General features: G+C 39.6%; 1 pseudogene; it reads left to right on the top strand.

Annotated features, from left to right (window-relative positions):
- Positions 1–7969: 7969 nt before the first annotated feature.
- LOC142140571 (E3 SUMO-protein ligase NSE2-like) lies at positions 7970–8719 on the top strand (annotated as a pseudogene).
- The last annotated feature ends 15256 nt before the right edge of the window (positions 8720–23975 follow it).

Raw genomic sequence — 23975 nt, 5'->3', positions numbered from 1 at the left:
ATATATATATATATATATATATATATATCTAGATATAGATATTTAAATATATAGATATGTATATACATATATAATGTATCAAATTTATTGATTTGGACCTATAAACTAATATAGGAAGAATTGAGGCCAAGAACTTTATTAAACAAGTCAACACTACTATTTCTTTTCCAATCAGGTCTTTCATAATTTCGGATTTTCTTTGTAGGCCTTCTCTATGTCGAAGTAGTGGACATAGGTAAAGCATACCCAACCCGCTAACATAGCTGTCATGGCTTTAATCCACTGTGCAGTATGATGCTGGCTGTCATACTTGCAAACGCTTGCTTCACAGACAATTGTTGTTTAAAGCTATGCTTACCCTTGGTCCCCTTATGTATAGAAGTTTCAGCCCAAGGATGCAGCAGCTGAAGTGCACAAGGATGCCTCTTGGAAATCATGGATTGCATTAGGGGAGTCAGTTTGAATTTGAAAATTGGATGCTGGACTACATACTAACAGTGAGGAAGTTGATGATGAAAGTGTTGACGGTGAATATTGCATGAGGTGTCTATCCATTCTGCTGCTAAGTAATGCTGGACTGTTTGCTACTACATGATTTTCCACCTTTTTTTTCCTTTAACTACTTGAATGAATTTTCTGCAAATAATGTAACAGGGAGATTGTAAACAGGGCCTTCTTACCTCTTTTTCTGTATTACCCAGCATTATTTTATTGTTGTATTTGTTCCCAATTGTAAAGCACTACAGAATTTGCTGGCGCTATATATAAATAAATGATGATGATGCTAATGAAGGTTGGAGGTGTCTATCTGCGGCATCACAAAAGTTGCAGATGCTTTGACAAATGTTGTCTAGGTTGGGATAAAAATATTTCCATGCAAGAGGTGGATTTATTGGTCTTTTGCCCAGGCATGATAAAGCACTTATCATGGCATGAGGTGGTAGCACTGGTGACTGACTTACTTGGATACTTACATCATTATCCTCCTTATCTTGTTCAAATACAACACATTGTAACATTTATTAGCATGTTCCAAAGTAGAATTTAATGGTTAGGGATAGGAATAGGGTTTGGAATAGGGCTAGGAACAGGACTAGGAACAAGGCTAGGAATAGAGCTAGGAATAAGGGTAGGAATAGAGCTAGGTATAAGGGTAGGAATAGGGCTAGGAATAAGGTTCGGAATAGGGCTAGAAATAAGTTTAGGAATAGGGCTAGGAATGTCGCTAGGAGTAGGGCTAGGAATAAGGCTAGAAATAGGGCTCGGAATAAGATTAGGAATAGGGCTAGGAATAGGGCTTGGAATAAAGTTAGGAATAGGACTAGGAATAAGGTAAGGGAAAAGGTTAGGAATAGGACTAGGTTACAGTAACAAGAAAAAATCAAATGCACATAAGAGGTGTGTTAATCACTCCCTTCATTTGTAGGACTTTAAACTCAGATATAAATGATATGATTGCAGCTGCACCTTTGTTGAAGCTGAAGATAAAAACATTTTTTTTAATGAAATGCGATAGAACAAGGTAACCTGCACTGATTTACCCTTTCTTATTTAGAGCTGCCAACTTTAAACATAACATGTTCACTGTGTAATTCATGGACCACATGGTACAATGACAACAAAGTCAATTAAAAAAAGCAATAATTTCACCTATCAGTGAGAAAGTGTTATGGTCAGTAAAAATGTCTCTCTACTGCATAAAAATAATACATTATCATTATTATTATTATTATTATTATTATTATTATTATTATTATTATCTTTTGTTTATAAGGCGCCACAAAGGGTCTGCAGCACCGTACATGACATATACAGAAAGAAGGGGTTCATAACACATTACATGATACATGAAGAAGAACAAAATACAAAGACCAGATATACTGAATGAATAAAATACAGGTAACATGGTAATGCAGATTAAATTATTTGTGGGACAGTGAGTGCGAGAGATGATTGTAATCAGTGAGAATAAGGCCTAAGCTTAAGAAAACAGGACTAGGGAAGCAGGCCAAGAGGTACAGAGGGTGATGTAATAGTAGAAGCAGAACACAAGGAACGAGGGCCATGTTTGTGAGAGCTTACATCCTATACATGCAGAAGTATCACAGGTTTGAGTCCAACTAAGACCCTATCTTTGTGGAGTTTGTATGCACTCCGTGTTTGTATGGGAGTGCTCCATAGGTTAAATGGCTGCTGGCAAAATTAACCCTAGTGTGCGTGTGTGTCTCTCTCTCTCTCTGTGGTAGGGAATATAGATTGTAAGCTCCACTAGGGCAGAAACTGATGTGGATGATTACATTCTAAGTAAAGCACTGCAAAATATGTAGAAGCACCAAGACTCTTTTTCTTGCAGACACTGCTGTCACTTTCAGATACATTAGCAGTCATGCTAATGTAAAAGCAAAAATGCTAGCCATCAATATTTTTCTTTATAAAATTGTCAGTGAACACAATTTTCAAGGAGCTGAAACTATGAACCCAACATTGATAAACTGAGCTACCCTGGCAACCAATACAAGAAAACAACTGGTGCACTGGCTTTGTTCCACTCCTCAACAGGGGGTACAACTGATAGAGGGAGGTGAGGTGGTTTATGGGAGCTCTACTCAAAGGCAGCACATAGGGCACAGTCCAAAGGAACCTGTCACACATTAATGATGCAACTATGTGTTAGGCTGCTAGTGGTCAGATAACGAACCTGCAGAACCGATAGGCGTAGGTCTCCACCTATAGCAGCTGCCTTTCCCGTAGAGCTAGACGCGCTTACAGGTACTCGGATGCCCCCAGGACTTAACTCCAATGTAGTGTAGGTTCGTTATACTAACCACAGCGCAGGCCCAAAGACAGTACAGATGGTAAAGGATGGTCAGATGAAAGCCAAGGTCAGGGGTTACTTGCAGGGTAGAATAGTCAGAAAAGGTGCCAAAGGTCAAGGTCACGAGCAGAACAGCAGAATCCAAGGTACAGGCCAAAAGGTCAGGGTCACAAGCAATCAGGCAAGGTTCAGTAAACAGGCAGAAGGTCACAACAGAAATCCAGCAGAGTATCCAGAGCAGGTCAGCACAGTTACAAAACTAAGACGCTATAACCGGCAGGGAGGCTAAGCCCTCCCTGCCTTAAACAGTGCCATTGACCAATCAGGGCTTTGCCCTGTAACAGACCACAGGGGTAGGTAATGCCTTTAATTAATTAGTTTAATCAGCACACAGGCTGTATTTGTTGCAGCGTATGCGCCCGGCTGCTCTGTGATACCAGGCGCGCTGTTTAGAAGTTTCGGCATCTGACCGTTGCCTTGAAAAACCGGAAGTGACACCCCGGTCATCATGGCGACGGCCGGGGACATCGGAACAGAGATGAGGAGAGTCGCGGCGGTGCCCGTGGCCACCGCAGCTCCTGATACTATGTCAGTAAGACAGAGAAATCAACCTGTAAGGATGAATATCACTGAGACTTTTGTGATGTGTAGAAGTGGGCATGGTCCAAAAAAATAGGATGTCACTTTGCACTGCTAGCAATACATATGAAATATTTGTATTTCAAAAGGATTATAATTCAACACATAGAAACATAGAATCTGATGGCAAATAAGAATGCTTGGCCCATCTAGTCTGCCCATATTTTAACCTATAGTAAACTCAAACCCTATTTGATCCTTAGTTCTTTGTAAGGATATCTTTATGTCTCTCCCAAGCATGTTTAAATTGCACTACTGCATTTGCCTCTACCACCTCTGAAAGAGGCTATTCCACGTATCCACTACTCTTTCTGTGACGTAATTGTTCCTCACATTTCCTCTGAACCTCCTTCCATCCAGTTTCAGTGCATGTCCTCATGGTTGAATACTTCTTTACCTTTGAAGAATTTTTTCCCTCTTGTCCCTTGTTAAAGCCCTTGATATATTTAAAAGCTTCTATTACATCCCCCCTTTTCTTTCTCTGCTCCAAACTATACATATTAAAATCTTTTATTCTTTTTGAGCAAGCTTTGTGCTGTAGGCCATGCACCATTTTAGTTATATACATTACAGAGTATATTCCTGTGAATGATATATAAAACAGAGCACTTTAGTACATAAATAGACAATTACTGTAGAACAACATTATTTCCCCTGTTAATCTTTTTGTTCTTTCAAGAAGAGGAACAACTGCACATTGTATTAAAATAGCCTTTTATTCCAACTTTTTATCTTGGGCATATCAACTGATCTCAGTACATATTTGTATATGGCAGTGAAGGAATGTGTGGCATATCTGTGAGTGAGTGTTTGAATAAAACAAATGTTGGCCATTGTCAAGAATGCTGGTTAAAATAATGTTATTGTCAGTGTAAAATTAGTTAATAAAACATAATGGCTGAATTGACATGTGACCAGTTTCTTAAGGCTGTACCTTCATCACAGCTAGTGCATACTCTGGCATAGAAGATACATAGCTCTATAGCTACCTATTAATATGACGCATAGTTTAAACATAAAAAGCAGTTCTTTATGGTGTCTTGTCTATGGACTTTTTCCTGGCACCATTACCCTGTTACTTTTGTGTTTTGTTCCAATTCTTCCCAACCTTAGAATCAATGGAAGGACTCCAAGCTATTGAGCTCAGGTGAGTGCTGGGTCATTATTAGGTTATATTAGATTATTTTTTCTGGACTATCCTGCACCTGTATAATATATATACATAATAGTACCCGTTGCCCAGGAAGTACTCATACATTGGAATGTTCACTCCTGCCACAACATGACTTCAATCACGTGAAGGAGGGAAACCGTAAGTAGGAGAACAAGCTTGAGACCCTCCATAGTGCTACAAATCTACATAAAAAAATACATGCAGATCATATCATCATCACCACTTATTTATATAGCGCCATCAATTCCGCAGCTTTGTACAGAGAATATTTAGTTTTCTCATCAGTCCCTGTCCGAATGGAGTTTACAGTCTAAATTAGAAATGGGCGGTTCGGATTATGTGAAACTGAGTCTTGACTCGGTTTCTCCTGCCAAACTTGGATCTCAAAAAGAGAGGAAAAAAATTGCAACACTCTCACAAGTTTTGGATCGCCATCTTTTGTATACATAGTCCTCCCTTGTTTTCTCAAGTGCCATTTTATAACAGACAGCATGCAGGGAGGAGGTTATCTGCAGTGCTCTGCTCAGAAAGTAGCGTTCAGGGTGAACGAGGGACATAGGAAAGTAGTAGAATCCAGTAATGATTTTAAAGCAGTTCTGTAGAGATTGGTCAGCTAGAATAGTTTTCTGATCAATTCCTTTTAATTTCAATCTTAAATACACTTTACATGGACTAGTGGCTACTGGTTGTTTTTAATGCATTGCGGTGGCTAACTGGTTACCACCTCTGCCTTACAGCACTGGGGTCATGAGTTCAATTCCTAACAATGGCCTTATCTGTGAGGAGTTTGTATGTTCTCCCCGTGTTTGCGTGGGTTTTCTCCGGGTGCTCCGGTTTCTTCCCACACTCCAAAAACATACTGGTACCTTAATTGGCTGCTAACAAATTGGCCCTAGTCAATGTGGGTGTTAGGGAATGTGAGTGAGCTCTCTGTACAGCGCTGCGGAATTAGTGACGCTATATTAATAAATGGTGATGATGATGATGATATAATAGTACTAGACAGTATAAACAGACTGAGATAGATAGACATCACTCTGAACTAACTAGTATATTTATTTCTTGAAGAGAAACAGTGTGATTTTGCTGTCTGATTATTAGTAGCAGAATCCAAAAAACAAACAGATTTCTTTCTTTTAAAATTGAATTTTTTTCTAGTGAAAGTAATCTTGTGTGGGGCAGTAACAACTGAAATCATTTTGAAAAAGCTGGATGTTTGTGTGTGAGATTCAGCAGCAGTTGCACTCCCCAAAAAAAGGCTATATAATCTAATATTTTCTATTTTTCCATACTTGTCCATTTTCAAAGGGTCATTCAGTGAAATCTATATTTAAAAACAAGGGGCCTGATTCATTAAGGATCTTAAATGAAGAGGTATCTTGTAGCACACAAATACTTTATAGCTTATTTGTACACTGAAATTGAAAGTTGATTTTTGTGTGCTACATGAAAAAACAGTCAGTATTTAACTTATGTGCAAAACAGAAAACTAGTTTGCACACCTTGCATTGTAACATGGTTTTGTCCAGGAGACCGAAATGAGATACCTCTTCATTTAAGATCCTTAATGAATCAGGCCCAAGGTGTTTGTGTGTGAGTTTTTTTCTGGGCATTTTCAACATTCAGCTACCTCATTTAGAACATTGCAGCGGTTGCAAAAAAATATGTCATCTGGCAGGCCACCAACTGAAGCAAGCCCATTAGATAAATTAAACAACAAAAAAATTATTGTAAGGTGCATGAGATAAAAATAGTGAAGCGCCATGCACACACTAAATTTAGAACATTACACAGCAGACATCATGAAGCGTGAAGAGGTAGTAACATTCAGATGTCATTAGATGGACAGAGGCATCAGTAGATATTTAGACAAGTAGATACACAATTATAAAGAGCTACTTAATTTGCTGTCACTATATAAATAAATGAAGATGCTGATAGACGAAGGTGGCATGCACCGACAAAACAAAAATTCAAAGATTAGGCACACAATACATTGCCAGAGCATTCATCAGTAGCCAATAGCAGGGCTTTTCTTACCTTGCCACTATATTAATAAATGAAGATACTGAGAGATGAAAGTGGCCTGCAGCCATTCTTTAAGCCTTCAAAGACTACACACAGAATAATAAATGCAAAATTGGTTTAGGCACCTGGGCGCAGAGCAATATGTACATAAAGCTTTGAAAGGTTAAATAACAAAATTTTACGTTTTATTACATAATATGTCATTAACAGGTTCTGGCCAGAACAATAAAAACAATGATGAGTAAAAATATTGAAACTTGCAAGGTGTATAATATTCAGCTGCAACAAGGTAAGTCGTGTATTGATTGCAGATATACTTGCCATTGCTTTTCTACCATCATTCACAGTATTGGAGCCATTAGAACCATACTTGCTCTTGGACATATTTGCAACTAATACAAGATATGCTTGCAGCTGAATGTACATTTGCTCCTTGTTAGGTTGTTATTCATTGTCTTTAAAGTGAAGCCAGGGGGTTATGGGTAGGGATCAGGTTGAAAGATACTGGCGGGGCTAAACTAATTAGTGCCCATTGTTCTCAGAACACTATTCCAGACAGGCTATCTAGCAGGGGAGGTTCTGTGGAAGGACAGCTCATCTTCACTCCCCTCTCCCATTTTCCCTAGTCCAGCACTGACCAATGGTTAAGAAGAATAGACCCAGGGGGTTGCCTAGAGAGGGGAGAAGATTGTGGAAATTTGACCCTCGATATAAGGAGCCACTCCGGTGAGGGGGGGGGGTTGTTCATTCATGAAAGGTGCAAGATCTGGTTTTCAGTTGTCTTTCTCTACTAGAGTCTACATATGCAGCTGAGAGAGATTTTGGTTTTGGCAAAACCGCCCTCACGTGTTTTGGTTTTGGATCTGTATTTTCTAGAAAAATTGCTTCAATATGCTAAAATCACATAATTTTGCTCTTGTTTTGTTCCTACATTATTATTAACCTCAATAACATTAATTTCCAGTCATTTTCAGTTAATTTTGACTACCTCACAGATCACAATATTATTTTCTTACACTTTTGGACAAAGACTGCAGCGACCTGGCATTTCATAGCACATCTAGAAAACATTGCCACACAGCAGTGGCAGAAAAGAAAAGTGGTGGAAGATGGAATGGCCCTCCCACACACCCTTATGTAAGATATTAAAAAGGATATGTACAGTTTAACAAACCAAGCACTCCAGCGACAAGCAGTGCCACTTTGTGGATGAAGTGCTTGGTTTGTTTGGGCCCCCACAAAACAAGCTACCAATAGCTTAGCTGCCTTAAGCCCAACAGTGCTGTCAATGAACTCTACATTATTAAACCTTGTCTGCTCATACTGCATCTTTACTCTCCTTCTCCTCTGTGGATACCTCCCTCTCATCCCTGAAGAACTGCCAAACTTATAAAGACACAGGAATTTATATTACAACTGGAGTGGCTTTAGAAATTCTTCAGACAGACTGTGACATGAAACATGTGGGCAGCATGAAATCCGTCATGTTGGAATGCTCTGCATTGAACAGAGATTTAAACCAATATATAGATGCACTTGAGGAGACCGTACTTAAGCTAAAATGTGACCCACCGCATGAGATCCCAGAATTAAGAGAGCTTATACACGAGAGATACACTGCACTTCAGAAGAATAATACAGAGGAGGCCCTGACGCAGGTCAATAAGTATGACCAGTGTACAGAACAGCTAAGAGACCTGAGAAAACAAATGGGTGTGTCACCGGCCCCTGCAGACAAAGCTTTGAAAGGTGAAGATGAGGAAATCGTCGTCTCCCAGAGCACTGCGACTTTTACTCGTCCTATAACGCAGTTGGAGTTGGTGAACCCAGTTAAAAACAAAGTATGAGGCCACACGTACGAGAGAGAAGCAGTTGAAAGGATGATTGAAAACAAACTTCAGAAGATTAAATCTACCAGGTGTCCAAAAATTGGCTGTGATCACTTTGACATAAGTATATCGAATCTTGTTCTAGACAATGCACTAAAAGGAGCCATTGATGTTCACAGCAAAAAGCAAGGTCATCACTTAGCTTCGAATCCGCCCCAATTTCAAGAAAATTAAAATATAGCTAGGTACATTTGACGTAATGTGCATTTTAAAAAACACTTTGTGTGATACTGATGAAACAGCAGCAAAGTGGAAGGATTGAGTAATACATATACACATCTATTTAGACATCCATGCTTACTAGAGATGCTCACTGACCCCCGTGTTTTGGTTTTGTTTTTGGTTTTGGATCTGGATTACCTTCGTATTTTGGTTTTGGTTTTGCAAAACCGCCCTTGCGTGTTCTGGTTTTGGTTTTGGTTTTGGTTGGTTTTGTTTTACAATTTATTAAAAAAATTACATTTATTTGTGCTAAAATAACATAATTTATGTATTATTTTGTAGCTACATTATTATTAACCTCACTAACACTAATTTCCAGTCATTTTTTTATTCAATTTTGACCACCTCCTATGTCACAATATGATTTTCATACACTTGAAATGAAAAATTGCTGCAGTTCTTGCCAGTGATAACAAAAAGGTCATTGTCATGCCTGGGCATAAGACCAAAAATCCACCTCTTAAGTGTGGAATTATTTTTACATAAATCCTGGCAAGAGTTATCTATCCATTTGTAGCATTTTTAAAGCCACACTCAGTAGAGGTAGGGACCTTAACCATCTGGGATCCTCATCCATGTTACGTCATTTTTCAGCGAGTTCTTGGAAAACTGTTGGGAAAATCAGAAACTTAGGTTAAAAAAAAAATAACAACAAGCAGTCCAGAATAATCTACCTCCCTTCTCTCATCTACATCCCAGCACCTGCAATCTTCCCCCCCAACACTTTCATAATCAATATTCCCTGAACCAACAATTGCCAGTTAAACAATCCTTTGCAAGAGGAAGCAAGAATGAAACCTGTCACCCAATCGCAAAGCGGATCACAGACGCCCTGGGTACTATGCTAGTGTTAGATCTGCGTCCAATGTCCACTATTAATACAGTTGGTTTAAGACATTTAATTGAGGTGTTCTGACCCTGTTAGCAAATGTCATTACTATACCATTTTACTAGAAAAGCTAATTCTCTCCTGTACCGGAAAGTTCCTAAAAATTTAATTATTGGGCGACAAAATGGCATTCTACCCACTGTACACTTAACCACAGATAGGTGGACAAGCGGAACTGGGCAAACTAAAGATTATATGACTGTGAAAGCCCACTGGGTTGGTCATTCGCCTTCCCCAGCATGGACAGCAGCAGCATGTACCCAGGTACATCACATTTTTAAGAAGTAGGCTACTCTGTGTATCAGCGGCTTCAGTAAGAGGCATACAGCTGACAAACTGTTCCAAAAACTAAGGGATGTCATTGAAAGATGGCTAATCCTGCTTGGACTCTCCTGAGGATATGTCATTTCTGATGACGACCCCAATATTGGTTAAGCATTACAGCGGGGTTCAATTCCATCACATTTCCTGTTTTGCACACACTATCAACTTGGTGTTACAGAACTTTTTAAAAATGACATGCAGGAGATGCTGTTTGTGTCCAGAAACATTTAGGGTCAATTTCTGGTTTCTGTAATAGCGTGTAGGAGAATGCAGCAGCTGCAAGGAGACTAGCATTTGAGTGGAATATACTTTAGTCCAGCGAAGTAGTTACCTGTGAAGAAAGTGCAGACACGGTTAGCTTGAGTCAAGTGATTGCCTTAATAATACATTTTGAAAAGGTGCTACAGAAAATTATAGTGTGAAATAAATAATAGTAATAATTAAACAAAGTAAATGTGCTAACTATATTTTAATTGTAGATTAAATACTTAATTTTCTTCGCAAGGATCCAAGACTTATCAACATCTTGTTTGGAAGTCTTCTCCTTCAGTTTCTCTGGCAACTGCTTGTTGTAAAAAAAATTGCTTTCCCAAGACACCCAGTGGTGATGCAGATGAGTCCGCACAACATTTTGATATTTGCTCTGCTGTAAAAGAATTGCCCAAAAATCGTGACAGCTCTGCCCTAAAATCAACTAGCAATTCCATTTGGAAGGCCATTATCGGCAATTACATCATACTACACAGACTTCTATGATGGTGGGATGAATTAGTATTGTTTGAGGAAGATTATCACTAAACCCTGCCACCTCTCCTGTTTCGAAGTGAGCTATGGTACAATAAAATGTAACTGCAGATTTAGACCAAGACTGTCATCCCTATTATTTCTATTTCAGCAATTACAATTAGCAATGGAGCAATGGAGCTCTTCTCTTTGGGTGTTACCTATATAACGCAGCACAATTTGCCTGCAAATTCTACAGACAAGCCTGCTTGTCTTCCTCTTCATCAATGACTCTTAGCAATTGAGCACTCGTCTTTGGGTGTATATTACACCCAAACATTATTAGTGCAAATTAGGAAAAATACAGTTTAATCCCTGATAGGCCCTCCACCATCCTTTGCATGTTAATAGTAGGACTGGTTGGAGTTCTGGTCAAGGTCACACATTTTTTTGACAAATCCTTCAAACCAGCCCAGATGTCAAACTGTTGTGGTTTGCCACCTGCGTCATCCTTGCTTGTGTTTGGAAAGTGCAAATTGATGCCAGAACCTCACGTACCAGAACTGCTGCCACTGGTGCCACACTGCTGCCTCTGGTGCTAGACTTACACAATCAACCGCATCATCATCAGCGCCCTCGTCGGATACCCAAATCTCCCCCACATCCTCTTCTAAAGATAAAGTGTCATCTTTACATGGTGTATCACCGGCTACACTCGGGCAGTTCAGGCACACATCAGCAGAACTGCTGAAAGGGCCCCTCTTTAAGGGTACACTAACAGAATGCTCACGATTAGACATCCCACTGTTGGATGCACTCTCCACAGGGATTGGTGTAATTTCTGATTCTGAGCAAACATTATCCTCTAATGCCTTACTCTTATCTTGCAGCTCGGCTTTGACGCGTAACAGTAGTTGTGCACCACTTGTACGTAACATTTTTGGATCTGCCACTAATAGAGAAAGGCGAAGGCCTCATTCTCTCTTTGCCACTGCATGTGTAGAATGCCATGTTGGGAATTTTTTTTTTATCGGCACTTAACTTTTCCTCATTTACACTTCTTTTTCGCTTCAACACGGTAAATGTTTTTTTGGTGTGTGTTTTTTTGACTGATTTCAAAAGACTGTGTAGTTTGACATCGCCTTTCCCAGATGACATACTGGGAACACTACCATCAGGACTGGTGACAGAACCTGGTTGCTGATTCTGCTCATATGTGGACTGCTTTGAATCCATTATGAGCCCAAAGCACTTGTAGTGCTACAAATTGTTTTAGATACTGCTGACAAATATGACTTTTGACGGACAGAATTATTAATGCAGAAGAATGGGGGACACCCCAAAAGCACTTGAGAGTGCTAAAAATTATTTTTCAGATTGCTGACAAGCAGGACTTTTGACAGCCAGAAATATTAATGCAAAAGAATGGGGGACACCCCAAAAGCACTTGGGAGTGCTAAATATTATTTTTTTAGACTGCTGACAAACAGGACTTTTGACAGCCAGAAATATTAATGCAGAAGAATGGGGGACACCCCAAAAGCACTTAAGAGTGCTAAAAATTATTTTTCAGATTGCTGACAAGCAGGACTTTTGACAGCCAGAAATATTAATGCAAAAGAATGGGGGACACCCCAAAAGCACTTGGGAGTGCTAAATATTTTTTTTTTAGACTGCTGACAAACAGGACTTTTGACAGCCAGAAATATTAATGCAAAAGAATGGGGGACACCCCAAAAGCACTTGGGAGTGCTAAATATAATTTTTTGAGACTGCTGAAAAATAGTACTTTTGACAACCAGAAATATTAATGCAAAAAAATGGGGGACACCCCAAAGCACTTGGAGTGCCAAATATTGAAAAAAAAGACTCCTCTATCCTCCTCTCTTCTCTATCAATTGTTATCAGAATTGTTATCAGAATTGGATGAAGAATAAGGTATATTCTCTGTCCCTGCTCTTATCAGCCTGTGACTACACCCAGCTCTGTCCCTCTGTCAAATGGCGATGGATTGCTGTGGAGGCGGGTATTTATGGATTTCAATTATCGCAAGAACCGAACCCTGAGATCCGACGACGTTATGATGACGTTCGGCCTCGATTTGGATTTCGAGCGGGCGGGAGAGTACCGAGCCGAGCAGAATAGGCAAAGTTCGGGTGGGTTCGGTTCTCGGGGAAGCGATCCCGCCCATCTCTAATACTTACATTACTTCTGCAAGCAACGTTGTTCTTTGTTAATAAAACTGTTGTCTTCATACCATTAGAAAAATAAAATAATAATCCTCCACCATTCTTTGAATGTTTATATTAGGATCAGGTGGAATTACGGCAGAGGTGCAATTATTTTTGGGCAATTCTTTTAGCCCAGACCAGATGTCAAAATGTTCTGCTGAAACATCTGCAGCATCCATGGGTCTTTTGGAAAAGCTTAGATTTTTCCTAGCAGCAGTAGCCTGAGAAACTGAAGGAGGGGACCTCGTTGTGTCATGTACCACTTCAGCTGTCAACTTGCTCACCAGGAGCTTATTGCATTTCTTGTGATCTGGGACAGTTGGAAATAAAGAGAAGACATAGCTCTTAAACCTAGGATCAAGCATGGTTTCTAAAATGTAGTGATCCAATTTCAAGATGCTTATAGGTCTTTCGATCATCGATCCTTTTGAAGCATTTAAAGTACTTCATCTACAAGTCCGACATATAAGCGTAATTTCTTTGTTTCATCTCCTCCTTCAATCTCTCAAGCTGCTTTTCCAACAGTCTAATTAAGGGAATCACTTTGATCAAGCTAGCAGTGTCTGAACTCACTTCACATGTGACTACTTCGAATCGTTTCAGCACCTTGCACATCATGGAAAGTATTTTCCACTGCGCTGGACTGAAATACATTCTCCCTCCTTTCCTAATGTCATGGCTTGTTTTGTAAGCGTGGATGGCTTTTCCCTGTTCTTCCATCCTCACAAGCATATAAAGGGTGGAATTCCACCTTCTTACCACATCTTGCTTCAGTTGGTGGCAGTGCAAAATATATTGTTCTTACAGCTGCTACAATTTCCTATATGCTATTGCAGAATGTTGAAAATGTCCCGAAATTTCTCGGGCTACAGACAGCATCTCCTGCATGTCCCTGTCATTTTCTCAAATAGCTCTGTACCCCCAAGTTGATTGTGTGAACAAAACAGGGAATGTGATGGATTTCACACAGCTGTAATGCTCTCACAATATTGGTGGCGTTATCAGAAATGACATATCCTCAGGAGAGTCCAAACGTGATAAGCCATGTTGCACTGACATCCCTTAGTTTTTCAAACAAGATGTCATCGGTATGCCTTTTACTGAAGCTGCTGATACACAGAGTAGCCTGCCTCTGAAAAATCTGGCATTGTTGGGTACATGCTGCGCCTGTTCCTGCTGCTGAAGGCATTTCACCAACCCAGTGGGCTGTCACAGTCCTATAATCTTTAGTTTGCCCAGTTCCGCTTGTCCACCTATCTGTTGCTAAGTGTACCCCAATAATTACATTTTATGGAACTTTCTGGTAGAGGTAAGGAATAACTTTTCTAGTAAAATGGTGTCGTGATGGAATTTGGTAACGGGGACACAGGACCTCAATTAAATGTCTAAAAACAGCTGCATTAATTGTGGATATTGGTCACAGATCTACTACTAGCATAGTCGCCATTGTGTCTGTGATCCGCTTTGCAACAGGGTGACAGCTTTCATACTTGCTTCCTCTTGCAAATGATTGTTTAACAGTCAATTGTTGCTTCTGGGGATATTGATGATGAAGGTGTTGGGGGTGTAGATTGCAGGTGCTGGGATCTAGATGAGAGAAGGGAGGTAGATGATGCTGGACTGCTAGTTCTTTTTTTTTTTAACATTCTTTCTAATTTTTCCAACAGCTTTCCATGAACTCGCTTCAAATGCCGTAACATGGATGAGGATCCTAGATGGCTAAGGTCCCTACCTCTACTGAGTGTGGCTTTAAAAAAGCTATAAATGGCTAGACAACTGTTGTCAGGATTTGTGTAAAAATAATTCCACACTTAAGACGTGGATTTTTGGTCTTATGCCCAGGCATGACAATGGCCTTTTTCTTAGCACTGGCAAGAACTGCTGCAATCTTTGTTTGAAAGTGTATGAAAATAATATTCTGACCTATGAGGTGGTCAAAATTGAATGGAAATGACTGGAAATTAGTGTTAGTGAGGTGAATAATAATGTAGGTACAAAATAATACCTAAATTATGCTATTTTAGTCCAAGAAAATAGAATTTTTAAAAAAATTACAAAACAAAACCAAAACCAAAACACGCAAGGGCGGTTTTGGCAAAAATCTAAACCAAAACACAAAGGTAATCCAGATCCAAAACCAAAACCAAAACACGGGGTTCAGTGAGCATCTCTAGTATATACTGTCTAATCTATATATATAAAATAAGTTTGTTTGCGTGTTTGATTGTTGGTAAATATCTTCAACACCCCTGCATCGATTGGGATGGAACCAATGCAAGGTAGTCCACTTGGGTCCTGACCAGGTTTTAGGGGGATTAGGTTCCGGGTCGGACCTCCCATTGGTGTATGCTGGACAGAACTTTGACCCGCGCAGCCTGGTCTGAGCCTTCCACTGGATTGATTTGGACAAAAACTTCACAGCCTGGTAACATTGGATCTCAGAAGACATACTAGGGGGTTGAGGTCCTGGCCGGACCTCCCGTTGGTGTACGCTGGCCAGAGCTTTGACATGTTAACCACATGAGTGAACTTCCATTGGATGGATTTGGATGACATTCAATAAAAAAAGAAAAACAATACTGGACAGCCAACTCATGGGTGTTTTGGAAGAGATGCTAAGATGTTGATTATTTTTAAAATGTTCACAGTTACATCCAACTCATTGATAACTTAATAACTTGAAGATTTAAACCTGGGCAATGCCGGGTACTTTATTATTATTATTATTATTTTATTTATATGGCACCACAAGGTTTCCACAGCACCGTACAAAATACAAAATATAAATACAATACAAACAGTAGACCATACTGAGTACAACAGTACAGGAGAAAACAAGTAAAACCAAAACTCCAATAGTTCCAAGCATGGCAAGTACAGTGATGTTGGTGAATAAGAAATGGTAATCAGACAGAAGGGAAAAGGACCCTGCTCAAAAGAGCTTATATACTAATCGAAGGGGAAACAGACAGTGGACACGAGAGGAGTCAGTAGAGGAGAACAAGTGCAAGCGGAGCGCGAGCAGGGAAGTAGGAGGTGAGGAGAAGAAGGGTACTTGAGCTAGAACTTTTATATATATGCAATGCAATGCATTAATAACAACCAGTAGCCATTAGTCTGTGTAAAGTCTATTTATGGTTGAAATGAAAACCAGTTGATCAAACATGTATTGTAGGGTTATCTCATTATTAAATGTACATTTCAAAATCCTCTTCAAAATATTGCCCACAATTTTGCAAGCACTTACTCATTCACTTAAAATCCTCTTCCTTGTATTTAGCCACTAAACACAAACCAGCATGACATAGGAAACTCCCATTTCAATGGGTCTGCAAATCTTTGGGTTCTCTAGCCAAATAATCTAGGGAGAAGATATATTATATGTGAGAAACAGTTTGTGAGTAACTAAGGATAAAATCTGCTTGATGCTTGCATGCATTCCAGATAAAGGAGGTGCCCGGGGACCCCTGATTTGGGCCCAAGTTTTATGAGGCCCACCTGGGACAGTGCATGGACTTTTCTGTAGGGGAGATTTCGCATAGTCACGCCTCACTCTGAAGGAGAGGTTGTCCCAAGTTGCCCCCCCCCTCCCTTTGATCGGACTTCTCTGCCACAATTCAAAGGTAGGAAGACTGCTGCTAGGCGGGGGGGGGGGGGGGGGGGGGGCGATTGCTCCGATCCTCTGATTCAGCCAGTGGAACAGTTCTGAACTGTGCAGAAGCAACTGTCCGGGAACAGGTGCCACTATGGTCCCTGATACAAATGTATGCAGAGTCTCCTGGCTCATTTTGTGTTGTAGCATTATTACATCACATCTGCTACACTAAAGTGAGCCGGGAGCCCCTGCATATATTGCAGAAACAGAGGAGAGAAGAAAAACGATTGATGAAGCCCTAAGATTATCAAGGGGCACTAGTATTATTATTGTGTTAGTAGGTAAATTTCACCCTGAATGATGACACTATGCACTTAACTTTAGCCCATAGCCCCCCCCCATCTCCCTTCTTAAGGGCCCTGGGACCCCCAAAACCTTAATCCAGTTCTGGATAAATTATGCGCCCTTGAACTGCCATGTGTGTGGGGAATCCTATTCAAATAATGTAATTAAAAGTCAAATATACAAAAATTAAGAAAGGCTCAGTGCTCCCTCACAGTTGTGACTTCATTAGGACATAAAAGTAGTTTTACCCCCTCGCTTCTAAGGCATTTTTTTCACCCCATTTTGGCACTTTTGGGCTCATCAGATTCCAACTTTAATATCAGTAATTATTCTTTACCCACGCAGTATTTTTTTTGGGAGGCTTTTCATTTTCAGAAAGCACCAGTGGTTTCTTTATAAGCCAAGACTAGAATGCACAGTATTGTACAGAAAGTAGCACAAGTGCGGAAAATAATGCTTCTTTTCATTTATTTACTCATAAATAGTTACGCAAACTGCTGAAAGAAGGCTCATACCTTACTGAAAAGCTGAAGGTCTCCCCAAAAGATTGGTACCTCATTTATAGGGCGTTGACTTTGCATATTTGTACTCCTGGCACCCATACGCTGCTCCAACTTTTAGTGTGATGTTTTATTTATTTTTCAAATATGAGATGAGTGCATTGTAAAGGTTTCAGAGGCATGGAAACAAAAACATATTTTGGATAGCAAACCATTTAGAAAGCTAGACAACCTACTGCATCAAATAAGGGGTCAATTACCTTTCTAACCCAAGCTTGTAAAACACAAACTATCCAAGAGGTGGCGCAATAGTGGAATACTTATCATATATTTTCATTTATTTGCTAAATTAAAGTTTGGTAAACACTTGGAAAGAAGGATTGTCATATTATTCTGAATAACTGCCCATTTGGATTGGTTGATTTAGCATAAAGAAGTCCCAGGAATATAATTGTGCATTAAATAGTTTTATTTATTTTTTTAAATCCAGTATTTTTATTGAAATTTTTTAAGATATAAACATACTAAACAACAAAAAGAAAAGAAAAACAATCGCATACATATCGGAATTAAATGACGGAATTTACAAGATTACATTAAAGCATAATAATAATAAATGTGCTATATTCATTCAGGATCATACATCGTAAATGCTTATACATAAGTATGTTACACATGCAGGGTTTATTACATGGACTCAGATACTTATTATAAGAACTGCGGTAGCCATACCTTTAAGTAGATAGAGCATCTGTACTAGATGACATAGGATAGAATGGAGACTCTAACCATCTGTACCACATATTCTCAAATTCCTTCAGAGCCTGTCTGCTAGTATAAACAAATCTCTCGTGCCTTATGGTGGTATTGACCAGTGCCTTCCAATTTTTAACCGTGGGACTTGTCGGGGCCATCCACAGCCTCGCTATACACATATATACATATATATATAGTTTTATTTACATAAGATTGCGATTTTTCTCTGGTGATCATGAGTGATCAGCAGACAATAAATAGAAAGGGGCTCAAATGTTTGATAGATGGGATTCCCCCTCTTTAAATAAGGCTGCCCTGTTTATTTGGAAGCCAGAGAGTTAGAACGGAGATATTTCAGACAGCTGTGAAGGTACCTAGGGAAGAAAGGCAACACTAACCGTAAATTCCTTCCCGGCACCCCAGGAACTTTCCTGAACCTGAGGGATGACTATTGGACGCATTGTAACAATATATGTTATCAAATACTCATGTCACCAATTGTTTTATTTTTGAGACATATAATAACAAATATTGAAATTGTGAATGAAACACTAAGATATAAATAAATTAGGGGTGTGCACCGGCCACTTTTAGTGTTTTGTGTTTTGGGTTCTGATTAGCTTGAGGTTTTGGGTTCTGATTTGTTTTGACAAAACACCTGACGAAAGGTTTTGGTTCTAATTTAGGGTTTTGGGTTCTGATTTATTTTTAAAAAAGCATAAAAAGTGCTAAAATCCAGTTTTTTGTTTTTATTTCACTCCTACGCTACTATTAACCTCAATAACATTCAATAACAATCATTTCCACTAATTTCCAGTCTATTCAGAACACCTCACACCTCACAATAATGTTTTAAGTCCAAAACGTTGCACCAAGTTAGCTGGATGTTTAAGCTAAGCGACACAAGTGGGCGGCACTAGCACGTGGCCCATCGTGGGTGGCTGTGTAGGCTTGAATGGTCTTTTTCTGATCCTCCATCCTCTGCAGCATATAGAGGGTGGAGTTCTAGCGCGTCACTACCTCTTGTTTTCGTTGATGACAGGGCATTTTCATTCTTTTTTAATTTGGCAGGAACAGTGAACGTATTTTATTATCTGATACAAAGCTTAATGGACTGCGTAGTGGAGTGGCCCCGGTACCCAATTTGGTACCGGGGCCACAATACCTCCTCCAACTTGGCTGAATTCCCCTGCACAGATGGCTGCTCCCACATCCTCTGCAGCATATAGAGGGTGGAGTTCTAGCGCGTCACTACCTCTTGTTTTCGTTGATGACAGGGCATTTTCATTCTTTTTTTATTTGGCAGGATCAGTGAATTCCACTGCACAGATGGCGGACACCGGATGCACGTCTAACACCAACATAGCTGTTACAGCCGCAGTTATCCGCTTTGCTATAGGGTGACTACTGTCATACTTTGTGCTCATGGCAAATGATTGTTGGATGTTCAACTGTTTGGTGAAAGACGTAGCGTTCTTATGACTTCCCCTCTGGGAAGATGACCGACTACCAGCAGCAACAGCAACAGTGGCAGTAGTAGGCGTACCGCTGCAGGATTCCTCAGATGAATCCCGGATTGAAGAGGAATCAGTCTGGCTGGTGACATGGCCTGCAGGACTAAATCTGATGGAGATCGTGGAGGAAGTTGACGAGGAGGGTGTTGGTGGTGTGTATACAACAGGACCAAGGGATTTAGGTGTCCCTGGACTGATGACGGTCCTAGCCCCAGTTCCTGAATTATACACTGAACTATGAAGGTTATTCAGGTGACGTATAAGGGAGGATGTCCCTAGGTGGCCAAGATCCTTACCCCTGCTTATTTGAGCTTTACATAAGCTACATATGGCCATACATTTGTTGTCCGGATTGGGATAAAAATAACTCCAGACCAAAGAGGTGGATTTTTTGGTCTTCTGACCAGGCATGACGATGGGCTTTTTCAACCTATGGACATCAACTTTTCCCCCCCCTGGTGCCTCATTTAAAATAACCACATCAGCATCCTCCTCGTCAAGTTCCTCCTCAGCGCCAGCTACATCAATAGCCTCCTCCCGGTGTACAACATTGACACCTTCATTAGCCAAATCTGTAACTGCACTGTGGGTGATCCTTCCAGTATATGCAGAGGGCATGCTGCAAATTGTGGAAGGAGCCACCTCTTCCCGTACAGTGATGGGAAGCTCAGGATTCGCAACCACCAACACCCTTGGACTTGCCTTGGGGATTTGTGATGTCATCTGTTTAGAAGGCAGAGTTGTTTGCTGTGTTGTTGCTGACAGCATAACTCTTTTACATTTTTTTGAGGGGGGGGAGGAGAAGGGCATAGATCCTTGGGTGAAGCTGGACCACTAGTCCTGAACACGGGCCAGGGCCTAAGCCGTTCCTTGCCACTCCGTGTTGTAAATGGCATATTGGCAAGTTTACGTTTCTCCTCAGATGTTTTGAATTTCCTTTTTTTGGTAATTTTAGTGAACTTTGGGTTTTTGGATTTTACATGCCCTCTACTAGGAGATTGGGCATCGGCCTTGGCAGACAACGTTGATGGCATTTCATCGTCTATGTCATGAATAGTGGCAGCAGCTTCAGCATTAGGAGGAAGTGGGTCTTGATCTTTCCCTACTTTATCCTCCAAATTTTTGTACTCCATTATATGCAGCACAAGAGAGCGTACCCCTAAACCACACACACTTTGGGACTGCAGAAATAGTGAACGTAGTAATATAGATTGCAGTACCTATTTTTTGGGACTGCAATAATATATTGCTCTATAATATTTTTTATAATTTTTAAATTATTTTTTTAAATTTTTTTAAAATTATTTATTTATTTATTTTATTTTTATTTTTTTAAAAAAAATTAAGATTTTGGGATAATTATCAAATTACTATGGACTTAGCAGAGAAAAATACAGGACAAAAGCACCACTGGACTCAGCAGGACAGACACTGGCCAAAGCACCACTGGACTCAGCAGGACAAAGCACCACTTTACTAATATAATCAGCAGGACAGAGCACACTTTACTAAAATAATCAGCAGGACAGAGCACACTTTACTAAAATAATCAGCAGGACAGAGCACAGTATCACTATCTCTCAACAACCTCCCTCTACACTACCCACAGGGAGAATGAAGATGGCGGCCGCGAGCGGGGCATTTATGACATGCGAGTCTCGCGAGATCCGACGCGAGACTTGGATGTCATAGCCTCGTTTTGGATTCCTTGGGCGGCCGGAAGTACCCGAACAGTGCTCGGATCCAGTCGGATCCGCACTGTTCGGGTGGGTTTGGATTAGCGAAATCCGAGCCCGCTCATCTTCAAAATAAATAATGAGAGCATTGAGTATTCATTAGAGGAACCTCTTTTCCTCTTGCTTTTATAACTTTAACACATAGTTTTTCTAAGTTTTCATAAATATCATTGTTTTAATATTTCACTTGGGTCATAACATATCAATTTCAACTTTTTATTATTAACTAATAAAAGTTTATTTTTAACCTTAAACAATGTAAGATGAGCTTTTCTTGTGTTCCAATACTGGCAATAGGCAGTGTGCCTACAAAATTGGAACGCTTTCTTTCTTTTCTGTTTTGAATATCCGTATGTGCAAAGCAAGATTTCTCCAAAAGAATAGATATAGCTAATGAGGTGCTAATAGCACGCTGCCTCAGTGTGAATCACAATCCTACTAAACTCTCAAGAGTGACATCAATATATTCCTTAATCTTACATCTGTACTTAAATTACAGTCTCTAAGCAATATTGGGAATATTGTTTCAATTAACTTCGCTGTTTGTAGAATTATGAATGAACCACTACAGTAGCTGTTCCATGTGCCAGGTAATAAGAGCTTTCTAATTTTATTAAAGTATTTCTTTATTTCACTTCCTCTGAAGAAATCACCAGGCAGGTGATGAAACGCGTCAGGTGATTTGGATGTTCACTGAGCCGCTGGATAGCACTATTCCATGACCCAACTCATATCCCTAGTGGATTTTTGGAGGTTGCCTTTTTTTGAGCCATATCATCGCTATACAATTGGTGCCACGATTGTGCTAGCTGCTAATTTACCACTTACACGGATTGCCGTCTTCACCTGCATATCTATCACGGAGGTCCCGGAGTTCGTTCTGGGTATGAGATGCGTGCGCATACAGACCACAATACGGGACTGAGTATCGGACCAGGTCTGTATTGCGCTTTCTACTCAAGCAGTTTAGCGACTTTGATTTCCATTCAGGAGTGGCGGTTTTCTCATTGTGACATATATGGCATATTCTCCTCCATACTACATGTGTTAGAAGCATTGAAGTGGGGCTCACCATCATCGTGGTGACGTATACTTTCCACCACCAGTGTGGCCACACTTATTTTGAAGCTCCACTTCATGATCTTCAACGGGGTCATTGGACATTAGTATCTTCACGATGTGGGACATTTAGCTGGTTCTCTTTAGGAGTGATTGATTACATGGTTCATCAGCCTTATTGATGGTTAATACAGTCGGTTCATCTGATTTTTTATATGTTAAGTTGTTATCCACTGGCCAGTGTTGCTTATTTTATGGTTCATTTTTAAATAAAGTGTTTATATACATTTATTACCCACGGATGGTTGTATATTGATTGTGTTTATCAGTCATCAGCGCTGTTTTCTGTTGTGTTGTACATTTCTTAGCCTGATTTATGCTCTTTTATTTTGAATAATTAAGAATGAATTACACTGTACATTCATTAATATTAAAAAAAAATCATTCAAAACATTTAAACAAACATGTGAATGAATATATACAAAATCAGTCAAGTACAATATGAGGCATAATTTGTAATATAGTGGCAATTATAGTTTGACATGTGCTACATATTTCCGCATGCCATTATTTGCTTACTTAATAGGTCTTTGTATAGTACACACGACGCTGCTGCACAGAGGCGTTAACCTTTAGTTTCCAAGTATTTAATCTTTCTACCTTCCTGAATTTGCTGTTCTCTGTTTAACCTTCACTTTAACAAGGAAGCAATAAAAAAAAATAAAAGTGGGGAGTTTGATTCTCATATGACCTTTTTAAAATTTATTCTCTTATTCATCACCTCTTAACAGAAAATGTTCAATTATATTAAAATTCCATCACTCATCCAGTTATCACTGAAGTTTTAAAGGGTTACAACTCAGCTCTGCTGTGAACAAACCTATTATTTGTTCAGTAGAGAGGAATATGTATATATTTAGCTCTTGCTTCTAAATTGTATAACCTGTTCTAAATCTTGTTGATCAGGATACAGAAAGAAAAATATCAGCAACAAGGACAGAAGTTCATAACAGATCTTAACTTATTAAATTACTGATTTCCTATATTGTTTAATTAATTAAAAAATAAAATGTGTAATTTGTGTCATGAGATTGAATGTAGTTGACTTTAAGATGACTATACATGGATTCAGGCCAATAGCAGTCATAATCAGACCGCATTTTTCACCCTGCCCAATAACAGTACTATCTTCCTTTTTTTTTTTTCTATTTTTTCTTTTTTTTGCCTGTGACAGTGATAGCGACAGTTACACTTGCCAATTGCATAGTTGTCAACTGTTCGTAATTTCCAATGACAGTTCCAGGTTTTAGAAATTTGCCTATTTATCAATAATCACAATATAAAATTGCTCTTTTTCTGTCCCTTAGATGAGAAACACAACAAGGGGATTATAGTGCTGTAACATTCAACAACATAATATCGCTCTTGATGTGCTTTGATGCACCAGCTCAGCAGTATAGTGTCTGGAAACTATTATACAATAATGATGTCCACTATATAGTTAGGAGGTATCATTAAATTATAAATAGAATCCAG

The sequence above is a fragment of the Mixophyes fleayi genome, chromosome 2, assembly GCF_038048845.1.
Source record: "Mixophyes fleayi isolate aMixFle1 chromosome 2, aMixFle1.hap1, whole genome shotgun sequence".
Lineage (NCBI taxonomy): Eukaryota > Metazoa > Chordata > Amphibia > Anura > Limnodynastidae > Mixophyes > Mixophyes fleayi.
Note: the sequence above shows the minus strand (reverse complement) of the source record. Positions and strands in the feature narration are given on the sequence as shown.